Genomic DNA, 14,354 nt, shown 5'->3' on the forward strand with positions numbered 1-14,354 from the left:
CCGCCACATAGAATTTATACATTAAACAAACATACCAACCAACACATTGTTTTATTTGTCATCGCAAAGTTATAAGAAATCACCATCGCATACTGTTTCCATAGTCCCTGTGTTCGACCCTGGGTTTATAGGCAACTTAGTAGGGTTTATACTTGGATCTTGCTAAGAAAACTTGCATGCACAATGCATACACCACCATCGCAATTTACACCATTATTCCATCGCATTAACCACGTATCATCCCCCTACTAGCTCGTAAATGGATAAGCTTTAGAGTAGCTTGAGAAGTTAATTTGAAACGTTCAAATTAGAATTAAATGGAATAGGAGAGTTTATATTTAAATATAATTTAAATATATATGAAGATAGATTTGTGTAAAAATTCATGTAATACTAGATATTAAATACTTAGAATTATTTAAATAATTATTTATTAATTTTATTAGAAAATTAATTAAGAAAATTAATTTTATAAAATTGATAATGTTTTCAGTTTTAAAATTAAAATTTATTTTGAAATCTTATTTGATTTAGAAAAAATTGAAAAGTTACAAAACATGCACCAAATGGAAAAACAGATTTTTCCATTAACATCTTCTACTAGCTCACACAAACATCACTTCCCTTCTTCACATTTACTCCAAGCATGAGATGCAACTCATGCAGTGTTCTTCCTTGCATGTTCACTTGCATTAAATAAAGAAGATTGGAGTGATTTTGAGGCATACATTCAAAAGAAATTTTAGAGAAAATTTTGGGTTGAAGAAAGGTTCTTCAAACAAGCTGGTGCAGTGAGTTTCTCCCTATTTTTCCGTTGCTTCAAGCTGTTCTTGAGTCCCACAACTGATTCTAAAGCTCCCAGAGGATAGTGGAGAAGATCTTGAGGTGGTTCACGATGTGTTTTGGAGAAGACAACTGCTATTGATCGAGATCTTGAAGAGTTCTACAAAGATATGACTACAAACCCTCTTTTATTAGATGAGCATGCTTTAGTTTCTGCCAAAATTAATGAATTTAAATGCTTATTGATCTTTGTTGCTTCTGCTGCATGTTAATACACTCTTACAATTGGTATCAGAGAATCATATAAGCATTCAATTCGGTTTAATTTTTGTGTGGTGGGTGTTTTTCATATGATATATGAAACTGATGCACTGATATGGTTTTCTGACTTTTGGCATTTTATTTCTCTCTTTAAATTCTTGATCAAATTTGCAATTGGCTCTTGATTCACGAGCTTATATGTGTTATCAAGAGTCTATAATTTATTTGGAGTCATTAGAGTTGAAATTTAGTTTTAATTGAAGAAACAAGCGAGAAGGTCAAGCTGCAATTCCAATTTTTCAGCTTATGCTCAAAATCGTCGTTGTGGCTTAAATGCTAAATGATCGTCTAGCTTTAGCGTTACAAGATGTGAAGAAAATCTAGACGATCGTATAGCTATGGGCGCTGGTCGTTGTGATGGTGAACGCTAGAAGATCGTGTACCTGCGAGAGTTAAACGATGCGTTGAAATGCTATACGATAGCACTACATGATCGTGTAGCTTTGCGTGGGAACTAAACGATGCGTTGGAAATGCTATATGATGGCACTACACGATCGTTAATAACTTGTAGAAATACAAGTTATTTATACCGTTTTATTTAGATTATGCAGCAAAAAGAAAGGAAAAGTTGCATCGACCGTATAGAAATTGGCTTAGAAATGCGAAAATTGTAAAATGTGGTAAGCACACCTGCTAACCCCATTGCAATGGGAAAATGGAATGTCTAAGTCTTTGTTTTGCAGGAAACAGGTCACCGCATGCGACAACTGATCGAGGACAAAGAAAGAACAACGAATTATCACCGCATGTGGCAATCGATCAAGAACGAAAAAGAACAACGCAATTGCAGCGCATGCGACGATCGATCATGGACGCAAACGATCAACGCATCTGCACCACATGTGGCAATCAATAAAATGATCAAAGAAATTACACTGCATGCGGCAATCAATCGTATATGTAAAGAGCGGCGCATTTGCAAGGACTTCTGAAATTGTACAGCTTTTCTGTTGTACGATTCTGACACATTAAATGTGGAGCAGAGCGGACGTATCCACCAAGCCATGGTAGGAAAAAATCAGCTTTTCAGAGTGGGACCACTGATGCAGAAGGTGCCAAGGTCTATAAATAGCAACATCAATTTCAAAGAGAGCAGGCTGGTCTGAAGAGACAACTTAGAGAAAATCTGGGGAGAAAGAAGAGACAAGATCGAAAGGGAAGTCTCTGGAACAAGTAAATCATTCCTATTCCCGAAGAGAAGCTCTGTGCAAAGATCACTTCTACCTAGAAAACAAGCCTGAGAAGGAAGTTCTCCACTACATTCCTCCCACACGTTGGCAAGCACATCGTCTCCGATCGAAATCCGTGCCAAGACATTGACCCACTTTCCGTATTTGTTCTCATTTTCTATTCATCTACTTTGTTCATCTCTAATCTTTCATTCACTATCTGTAAAAAATGCTTATCTTTAGATTTTAATATCATTATCGTATTCATCTTCATCATCTCTTTGTTCTTCACCATACATTCATCATCCATTTCCTTCACCATGTGTAACTAATCCTCCAGGGTAAAGGGGAAGGATTAAGCGGGTGAGTTAATCTTTGTTGAAGAAATCGGCTGAGTTTAGCTAAAGCATGCTCAACGGCATCTTCACCTATGAGAGCAGAAGTGAAGATGTTATTCCGCCTCTCGAAAGAAGGTTGGAAGAATGCGTTAACTAAAGTGAGAAGTATTTCAAGAGATGAAAACAACCTTGCGTTCATCACGTTCATCCTTGTTTCACCATAGACATATAGGAACGTGGCCGATCACTAAAAGATGTAAGCTAAGGGAAAGAAAAACCTTAGTTGCGTCCTCAATAAGATTGACGAACTTGCAATGTTCTTTCCCTCAACCCATTCTCTTTCTGACTGATTTCATAAGACTTGCCACTGATAACTTGTAGAAATACAAGTTATTTATGTCACCTTATCTAGATATTGTGGCCAAAAGTGAAGGATTATGCACTAATTGTATGAAAATTAACTTAGTTTGTTAACAATTTCAAATGCTTGCACTAAATCCCACTAATGCCAAAAGATGGAGAATATGGCGAAAATTGATTCTGTTTTGCAGGAAGATCAAAGTCACTGCTTGCGCCCAATGCTCGTGAGAACTTCATCAATGCATCTCTATCACCATTGCACCTAGCAAACTTCAACGCACAAGATAATCACTAAAGAAATGGTGCAAGGCGATAATCGATCCTGATTCTTGTGACGACTGCATGCGGTAAAAAAATGAACACCACATGCGGACCAACGATCAAGTGATGTAAATGAGCAGCGTAAGTGCATGAAATCACGACACATGTGCAGCTAACGGCTGTGCAAATCTGACGGTCTGATTGCATAATAAAAGGAATAAAATCCCTCCATCTTCGAAATTTCCATAACCCAATGTGGGGACCACTTGGCAGGAGTCAATGGAATCGTGCCTATAAATACCCCAGCGAATTCAGAGAAAATTATGCTATTTGGTGTTGGGCAAAGTGCTGCAAAGAGAAGAGAGCTTAGCTGAGTGCTTCAAAGTTAGATCCGGGAAGAAGAAGAGATAAGGTCGAAAGGTGTAATCTCATAGCCTATCAATCACCATCCTCCAGCGAAGCTCCGTTCAAGGACTCTACTACCAGAGAGCCAGCCTGAGAGGGAAGCTCTTCCTATCATCTTGTCAACCACAATCGGCAAGCAGATCTCCACCGATCAGTGACCAAGACATTGGCACTGATCGTCTCTACTCTACCCTTTCTTTGTATTCCATGTCTTTCTCATCTATGTGTTCCTTCATCATGTATCAAACGGTTAATAGAAATATTAGTTGTTTTGATTATTATCACATATCATATTCTGTCTTTCGCCATTCACCCATTATACACTGTCTTCAAAATGTTTTCTTAATCCTTCGATGAGTGCTATAAACATCCTGAAACTGAATGTAAATTAAAGTTATGTAATACGTTTAGCTAAAACATGTTGGACAACATCTTCACCTGTGAGAGCAGAAGTTAAGATGTCATTCTGATCTACCGAGAGAAGGTCAGGAGAGTGCATTAACTAAAGTGAGAAGTACTTCCAGACATGGAAGCAACCTTCGTTCATTACGTTTAACTATAGTTTCTACACAGACATGTGGGAAACGCGACCAATCACTGAGAGTTGTACGCCATGAGAAGAGCGAAACAGTATTTGTCTCTTTACTTTCATTAAGAACTTGTGATGATTTGTATACTTGTCTTTCTTTTCTTTTCTCACCATAAGTCTTGCCATCGCAATCCACGTCCTTGCACAGACTTCACAGCTAGCCCAACTCTTAGTATCTTGTAAATTGCGCCTGTATCAAATACATCTAGTTTAGGTTTACTGTATTTTTACTGCTTTACTTTACTTTCCTGTTATTTTATTTCTTTTGTATATTACACACACAACTTAAGGAATTGAAAAACTGGTCGCATAACATCATGAAAACACTGCATTAAACCGGTAACATAATTTCCCCGTGTTCGATCTCAGATCATACCGAGAAACTTGTGATGGAATTACACTTGGTTTCATCATAAGGAAACTTATCATCATAAATATCGCACAATAACTAGTCATCACACTTGGTTGACACAGCAAGGCATACTACCTAATCATCATAAATATCGCACAATAACTAGTAGTATTGCATTGCATAAGCATCGCATTTCATTCACGATATAAAAAGTGGCAACAGCCATCGCATTCATCAGATACTTTTGCACATCTTCACAGCCAGTCCTCAATTTGTATATTTAATTGGTTTATTCATTTGTTTATTACCACACTTTATTTATCACCGTAATTTATTTTATCATCGCTTTTTATTTCGTCATCGCATTCTATTCTTTATCGCATTTTACTTTTACCGCATTTTATTATCGAACTACACAATTCATTATTATTTTGTTTTCCCGGTCGCATATACCACATTAGTATCGCATTAATCTCTGCAATCCCCGTGTTCGACCTCAGATAACTCTAAGAAACTTGCGTTGGAATTATACTTGGTTCCAGCGTAAGAAAACTTGTGACACGCGAACACTACACGAACACATACTACGAAAGCATCTAAGCATCACTGCGTACATCATTTTAAAACTTAGTATCGCATATTATCATTATCGCAAAGCGCATACATCATCAACATCATAAGTTGTTTGCTACATGATTATAAGAATTCTAATTACAATCGTGTAGCTACGGCGCGAGCTAAATATGAGTTATTCTGGAGCTAAGTGATCGTGTACCTCTGCCCAACACTAGGCGATGGTGTTAGATGATAGCGTTCAGTGTTACATGATCAGCCTTAATGAGATTTTGAGTTTGGGACGAGAGCAGCCAGTTCTACTGGTTTTCTCGAGGTCCAATCTAGTTCAGCCTCAAAATGTTTTTGGCTGGTTCGATTCAGACTTTGTTGGTCCAGTTCAAACTTATCCAATCCGGTTTAAGATGTTTGGGTTCGGTTTGAAGCGGTTCGAGCGATACAAAGATGGTTTTGAAGCTGTTTGTAATAGTTAGGCATCCGTTTTCTTGTTTATGCCAAACTAAAACCATATCGGTTAGTATTTAATTGTTTATGCATGTGATATATGTAATAATTAAATAATTCATGTATATGCGTACAGTATGCTATGTAGATTTAAAACCCCACTGTAGGAAGCATGTTACATACATTGAAAGTATGTTATAAATGTTATACTATATAGTATGCATGTTACCGTTATATTTAATATAATGGTTATATTAGATATTGAATGCTTTTGTTCAATGTTGTGGATGTTTAGCATGTCTAAAATTTTGTTCAAAGAAAAGTTGCATGCTCACTTAGGTTAACATCTAGTTTTAATCGTTAAAATAGATTGTTACCTTATAAAATTCGGTTACAAACTCATATCGGTTCATAAACCTGTCTAAGGCTAGGGGTACTTAAGTTGACAGTTTATGGAACACCTCCTACCTGGGGATTATGACCGACAGATTGAGCGTTGTTAACTCTTTTTATGAGCTTGCTTGAACGATGTGAGGTATTAAAATAGTTTATCACGGGTTACACTTACAAGAATAACTAATTGTTAGTAAAGATCTGAAAAATAACAGGTTACACTTACAAGAATTACTCATTGTTAGTAAAGAGCTTGAATGAAAATGATAACCAAAAGAACTATCGAAATATGAGTTATTCTGGAGATAGTATTTGGTCAAAAACTATCTTGCTTTTGTTAAGGAATTCTTGACTACCCCTCAGTAGCAACTATTCTAAATCACTAAAGTACCGTTGTAAATAAATAAAGATTTATTGGATATTTTATTATCTTTGCTAAAAAAATTGATTTAGATGTATTTTTAATAATGTTTGCTTAAAATGTTTCAACAATATCGAACTCAATCATACAATTGCTAGCTTCTGATAGATTTAATGGTGAGGGATATTCGAACTGGAAATCAAACATCAATACGATATTAGTTGTGGATGATCTAAGGGTTGTGTTGATGGAGGAATGTCCTCCGGTTCCCAGTTTAACAGCTAATCGAAATGTTCAGGACGTCTATGACAGGTGGGTAAGGGAAAATGAGAAAGCTCGAGCCTATATCTCAACGAGTATATCTGATGTACTTAATAAGAAGCATGAGGTCATGCCTACCTCCTGTGAGATAATGGCATCATTATAGGAAATGTTCGGGCAGCCGTCATCCTCTATTAGACATGAAGCCATTAAGTATGTCTATGTTATGCGCATGAAAGATGGAACCAACGTAAGAGAACATGTTCTCGATATGATAGTTCATTTTAATGTTGTAGAGGCTCACGGGGTGATGATAGATGAGACGAGTCAAGTAAGTATGATACTGGAATCTCTCCTGGAGAATTATCTACCGTTAAGAACAAATGTTGTTATGAACAAAATCACTTATAATTTGACCGCATTGTTGAATGAGTTACAGACTTATCAATCAATGATGAAACTGATGGAAAAATAAACAAATGTTATTTTAAATCCTAAGAATTTTTATAAAGGGTCTACATCTGGAACGAAACTCACTGATGATAAGAATTCTGGTCCTTCTTCTTCTAAAGACAGAACCATACAAATGAAGAAGAAAGGAAAAGGGAAAAATAAAGCCATTGCTAAGAAAAACAACAAAACTCCCAAAGGAAAATTTTTCCATTGTGGAGAAGTTGGGCACTGGAAACGAAACTACCCAAAGTATTTAGCTGAGCAGAAAGTAGAAAAGGCAAAACAAGGTAAATCTGATTAACTAGTTGTTGAAACATGTCTAGTGGAGAATACTCACCTTACCTAGATATTGGATTCAGGCGCCGCTAATCATGTTTGGACATTTCTACAAGAAACTAATTCTTGGAGAAGACTTTTTGAACAAGAGATGACTTTCAAGGTGGGAACGGGTAAAGTCATTTCGACTGAAGCAGTGGGAGATGTCAAGTTATTTTCTGGAGACTCTTTTATCTTACTTAGGAATGTATTTTATGTACCTAATAAAATATGCATCTTATGTACATTCACAAAACTAATGGACCAAGATGATTAGCCTAAAAAATGGAAATTAAATTCTATCTATTACATAAAACTATCGAGCAAACTGGTTCACAAACAAACTGGATCTTGAACCGCCCGAGCGAAGAATTCTTCCTGATCGTTTAGTAAATTGGGCGAGTAACCACAATCGCTTAGCTACGATCGAGTATGTTTGACTATGTAATGAAGCATGAAGGCTACTCAATCGTTTAGCGCACTAAATTTAAACAATCGCAAGTCTAAACGATCGTGTAGATTACTATGATGCAGTGAAGCATGATTGTCTAGACAATCACAGTACAAGCGCTAAGCATTTTTCCACGATCGTGTAGTCAATAACTGAGCGATGAAGCTTCTTGAGCTACACGATCGTTTAGTACATGTGCGTCTACCTTGTTGTTGGGAATGTCTTAGAACTCGCAGTTCGTGTTAAACATTCTATTTATCAATAATAATAAGTTGTTGATCATGCATTCTATTATGAAAATCCAATAAACATATCCATGGATATAGTCTGAATACTGTAACTTTATCTAGTGACATAAACAGGATCAAGTTATCAGTATATAGCCTAAATGGTCTAATAAGTATATGGATGAAGTTGGGTATCTCATCCTAGTAACACTATTAGATGCGGCCCACTCTGTAGTTGTTAAAAGAAGTTGTAAAGTGCTACAAACGATGTGATCCGCAGATCGTTCATGTTGAGACATGTGAGTGGGGGCATCCTATGCAATGAGTTTGCATATAGACTGGACCACGAAAATAGTCACTTTTCTTTATAACGACCGTTTACTATTAAAACTAACTATTTCATTTATTAAATAACCTAGGTGAACTAGATCTTAATCCTGAGCTAGCTATGAACTCCTACTTGTTCAAGATTATCCTTAGATCTGCAAACGGTGAGAGTAGTCCAACAGAAATGGTCAATAAGCCTCCCGTTTTGGGGATAAGACCGGATGAATAGCTAGGGACATAGCCCTGCAAGATGGAATTCGCTCCTACCCGATTTAGGGTTAGCAAATAGGTTGTTCTCTTAAGTATTGATTCCAGGTCTTGAACAATCGGGGCCCTGCCTTCTCATGATAGAGAAAGGATTTGATTCATAGGGATTGTGAATCAAAATCGTTCATTAGAGGGTTAGTGGAAACTTAAGGAACAATATATATTCACAAGGGTAAAACGGTTATCTTGACCTAGCTTTGATTACGGACAACCTGTGGATGATCAATTTACTGATTATGGTTATATCAAGTGGATATAGGCTATAGTGAAGTGACCCATTAGTTAACGAATGGGGGTTAATTTGGTCTAATGAGTTTAGTCAATTAATCTCGGATTGTTGAAGCCCATGATCTGTAGGTTTATAAGGCCCCGTACTAGCTCATAAATGGATAAGCTTTAGAGTAGCTTGAGAAGGTAATTTGAAATGTTCAGATTAGAATTAAACGAAATAGGAGAATTTATATTTAAATATGATTTAAATATATATAAAAATAGATTTGTGTAAAAATTAATTTAATATTTGATATTAAATTAATTAGAATTATTTAAATGATTATTTATACAATTATTTATTAATTTTATTAGAAAATTAATTTATTAAATTAATTTATACAGATTAGTAATGCTCTTAATGAAGCGATTCTTTACAAAATGAAAGCATTTTTCATTTTATCCTTTAGTTATGAAAAATGAACATAACCTTCCGCTTTTACGCACGGTTAAAAAAGAAACCACTCACAATTATCGTATAATTATTTTAATTATAAATAAATATAATAACTAACTTATCATACTATATCTATAACCTATAGTTTTAATATCACATCATATGTAACATTTAAACCATAGTCCTTTTCTTCTTTAGTTGATATAAATCATATTTATATCAAATTCCTCCAATTAATGTATCTCATACATCATATCGATTATATCACATATAACAGAACCAGTTTAATCATATCATATATAATCAAACTCCTTCTTGTCAATTTGAACACTTTAAACTGACCCAAAAACTGATTCTCAACTTGAATCTATTTAGCTACCAAGGGGACCTTATGGACCTGTAGCTTGGAGCTCTAAGGTACCTAAATAGCTGAATAAACTTTTTAGTCATGAGATCCACCATCCATTAACTGTCGGGCACTCCACTAAAGACCGACAGCTGTACTCTTTGCACTATAGATATATTTCTGTGTCCATCAGATATAATCAGTCAACAGTATGATAACCCTTCACAAATCGCTCATAAGTACAACTGGGCCAATTTACCGTTTTGCCCTGTAGTTACATCTAACTCCATAAGTACCACTGATTCCTCTAATGAACAATACATCATAGTTCTATTATGAGTGGACACCTCTTGGACCATGAGAACGTTTTCAGCGCCATTTTGTTCAAACCCTAGAATCAGCCCTTAAAGGAGCAATCTATCTACTTACCCCCGCTTCAAGGAAGGAGTGAATTCCATCTTGTGTAATTGAGTTCCCAGCTCCCCAATCAGATGAATCCCCAAAGTGGTAGGTTTAAGTCAGCAATCTGGCCACTCGTACCCATGCAAATCAAAGAACCACTCTCATAGGAAAGAGTTCCCAACTCACTCAAGATTAAGGTCATGTTACCTATGGTCATCCTAGTGAAATGAAAGTCTCTGTCGTAAACAACGTTATATAACGAGACTAAACACTTCGTAGTCTGGCCTTATACAAACTCATTTGTATGGGATACTTCCTCTCACATGTCTCCACATGAATGATCAGGATCTGACCATCTATAGTACATCACAACACTTGTAACTATCTATAAAGCGGGTCGTATTCGTAGTGTCACTAGGTTAAGGTTTCCCTCCTATATCCATATACTACACAGCATTTTGGTTATCACTTAAGGCATGATCCACTTGTGTGTCTCCACATACATGCTTAAGTTACAACGACAACCAAGGATCTTAGTTTATTGGTTTGTGGTAAATGCAAATAAAATATCTCATATTCATAGACAATAGTAAAGAAAATATCTCATATCACTACATTACAAGAGTTTGTTCATACATGTGTTTATAAACTACAGGACTCTACGAGAGTTTAGGGCATCAACCCCAACATCTTCATCAATTGCCATCAAGCTGAACGTGCCATTTGCACATCTTTAATGACATACAAGTCATTCACATTGGTTGCCACGAATACTACTTTTGAGTCTTTAATTATTTCAAATGTGCCTCCAACACCTCTACACTCACAACCAATAACATCAAACATCCCCAATGATAGAAGATTTCTCTTTAATGTAGGAACTGCCTCACATTTCTAATCAACTTCACTGAACCATCTAGCATCTTTAAGGATACAGACCCTATTCCAACAGCCTTGCAGGTATTGTTATTTCCCATTTAGATCAGCCCTCCATCCCACTTCTTGTAGGTACACAACCATCCTTTAGATGGTGTCATATGGACTGAACAACCATAATCTATCACCCAGTCTTGAGTCTCCATAGTATTATGCTCTCCACATTCTTCAGTTGCAGCCAATGCATCGGAATACAGAAGGGAATTCTCCCTCACAGCAGCCTCGGTTCGTTGTCCACCCTTGTTCTATTGGTTTAGCTTCCTTTTCAAGGCATAGTAGTCCTTCTTCATGTGTCCCATCTTGTAGCAAAAATGGCACTTAATCTAAGACTTGTCGCCACCATTTTGTTCCCCTTCCCGTTTTTCTTTGTTTTCCCTTTGATAACAAGCCTTCACCTCCTTTCTAATCTTTCTTGCTCATATGTAACTCTAGTTCTCTAACTCTTACTGCTGATATGATTACTTCCGTTGTTATTCTTTCTCTACCATACTTCATGGTTGTCTTGATATCTTTGAATGATTTTGGTAGAGAGTTAAGCAATATGAAAGCCTTATTTTCTTCCCTAATATTGTCTCCTATTGATCTGAATTCTGAAGACGGTCTCTTAAACTCGTTCAAATTATCAGTGAAGGACTTTGAAGCATCCATCTTGTATGTGAAAAGTATTTACCTCATGCAAGCTTTGTTAGGCAGATCTTTGTCGAGATAAATCTCATTCAGTTTGTTCCAGATGGCATAAGTAGTAGGTTGGTCAACAATCTATCTTAAAACACTATCTATGACATTCAAGACAATGGTTCCATAAGCGTTTACCTCAACTGTCTCTTTTTTTGCTCCGGTGAGTGTTTCAGAGTATTTTGTAGGGTCTGTAATTGCTAGAAGAGCCTTTTGGTGTCCCAATAATACCTTAATCTTCACTTTCATAGTTCAAAGTCTGTCTTTCCATCAAACTTCTCTATTTCATGCCGGGTAGTAGCCATTCATAATTTTCAAGATTGGCTTATCTGATTAGAAGAATGTAAGAATTCAAATCTTGGATCTATCTTGAACTGTTCACTGATCTCTGATACCACTTGTCCGAGATAACTATGATCTTCTCGTTCACAGTCACAAACTACTCAAAATTAACGGTCAAGACTTAAGGGAGGCTGTATGCTTACGACTTGAAAACTCTTATGTTGTTTACCCGATGGGAGCTCAATCGTGTGGAGGAAGCTCCAAAGAACTAGACGATAGTTCAATTATGTAAACGATAAAACGAAGCACTAGATGATTGTGTAGACGACAGTTGATTAAAGCTAAATGATTGTATAGGCAACAACTGAAGAGTTAGAGGATCATATAGACGATTAGATGCGGAGCTAAATGATCATGTACACGATGCGATAGAAACTATGCGATCATATAAACGATACTTAAGTAAATGCTAAATGATCGTAGAGTAAGAAAGAAAGAACACAAGAGTTTAAGTGGTTCGGCTAAAGCCCTACATTCATTGTGCAAATCGGGAGGGTCTCTTTTATTACTTCTTCTTCAAAGTTATTACAAAATGAATTCCTTGCTCTCTCTCCTTTTTTTCTTACGTTCTTCTCACATTCATTTTCCTTTTATACATAGGCGCTCAAGGTCAACGATGAAGCTCTGGTGGTTACAACAATATAACAGAAAGAAGATGACAACGTTTCAACTGCATGTTATCTTGTTTTCTTGTCTTCGATTCTTTCCGTAACAATGTTTTTTTAAAAAAAAAAAAAAAGTCAAGTAGCATGTAAATTTGATGAATAACATCCAGAATAATGGAAAAAAAAATGGAGATTGGTGGAAATTTATAGATTTGTTTCTTTATGTTTTTACATGATGCTTTATACACGTCAAGTGAATTGTTGTTTATTTTTTTAGGGTTTCATATCTTAAAGAGATGAAAAATCGGGGGAGGCACCCCCAAACCTCTACTCATGCCAATTGTCGTCGTGTTTTGATGTCATCTTCTTCAAATCCATGGAGATTTTCAGAAGCACCTATGAGAAGAAAGAAAGCCTCTTCTCTGTGAAATTTTGAATTTCCAATTTTTCAGACTTGCATCAAATTTTCTCCAATAATCTCTCTCTCTCTCCTGCTCTTTCTAATTTTGTCTCAGCATTTTATGTAGAAGAAGATGAAGAACATGAAGAAGGGCTATGACAGAGGGCTGCCGTGGATATTAATTTGGAGGGTTTTGCGAACTTCTCCAATGTGTTTGGTAAGTTTTTAAGTGTTTTGGGTGTGTTACATCATTTAAGTACTTGCAAAGGCAATTGAGGAAATTTAATGCGAAAAATTCACTGAAAAACAGGGAAGAACAGATGAATGAAGGGATGAAGATTGTAGAACTTGTTGCAGAGCAAATTGGGATGGACATCATTTCTTATTGATATGTTGGATTGGGATGGAAACTGTGTATCAGTCTTATTATGTGGATCCCAAGTTGGAATTACTCATTGAAAGAATTTACCCTCCCAGGTTAAATAACACATCAACTTTTCATCTTTTTTCATTTCTTCATCTATACATGTTTTGTTTAAATTCCTCTACAAAATGGGTTCTCTTTTATTTTCCATGTTGCAGAGTTTGCATAGATATGATACCTTTCCAGACTGTACCCTTGTGAAGGTTCAATCATTTTCTTCTAAAGTTCTGCTCTTAAATTTATGTTCATCATATTCTTGCCAACCTTTGTTAATTCTCTATGATTACTAAATGTGTGGGATTGAATTCATCCTCTTAGCTAAGAATATGAAAAAATTAATCTTTTTAGTTAAGACTTTTTCGGGTTTTGTTTGTGATTTTTATTTGAAAGATTGACAGTGCAAACAAACATGGAATTCTACTTGAGATGGTGCAGGTTTTGACAATTCTTGACCTTGTAATCTCCGAAATCTTGACCTTGTAATCTCCGAATCATACATTTCTTCAAATGGAGGATGGTTCATGGATGGTCAATACTCACCCACATAATATAGATTTATCCCACTTCTATGTTTAATTGGTTTATTAAAATTATGATTAAGCAAAAGCAAATATATAATAATTGCTTCTAACCCAGCACCAAGATGAATAGAAGTTGATTTATCAGATAAGATCTTCTCTAGTACTATTTAGAGGAAGGTGATTCGAAATTACTTGATAGGTTTTCAACATTCGTTACTGTATTATGCTAGATTGGGTAACTTAGGGCCCGTTTAATAACGTTCCTATTTTCCGTTTCTTGTTTCCTGTCTTTTGTTCCTTATTCCATGTTTCTTATTTTCTAAAAACTAGAAATAGAAATATATTCGGTAACTATTTCTATTTCTTGTTTCTTGAAAAAAAAAA

At 35.9% G+C, this 14,354-nt stretch overlaps 1 long non-coding RNA gene across 1 annotated transcript; it reads left to right on the forward strand.

Annotated features, from left to right (window-relative positions):
* The first annotated feature begins 12,875 nt into the window (after positions 1 to 12,875).
* LOC120086841 (uncharacterized) lies at positions 12,876 to 13,816 on the forward strand. Its single transcript, XR_005484345.2, has 3 exons — positions 12,876 to 13,242; positions 13,336 to 13,502; positions 13,608 to 13,816. It is a non-coding gene; the product is annotated as an uncharacterized LOC120086841 (long non-coding RNA).
* The last annotated feature ends 538 nt before the right edge of the window (positions 13,817 to 14,354 follow it).

Source organism: Benincasa hispida, chromosome 9, assembly GCF_027475165.1.
Source record: "Benincasa hispida cultivar pf3 chromosome 9, pf3_genome.v1.1, whole genome shotgun sequence".
Classification (NCBI taxonomy): domain Eukaryota; kingdom Viridiplantae; phylum Streptophyta; class Magnoliopsida; order Cucurbitales; family Cucurbitaceae; genus Benincasa; species Benincasa hispida.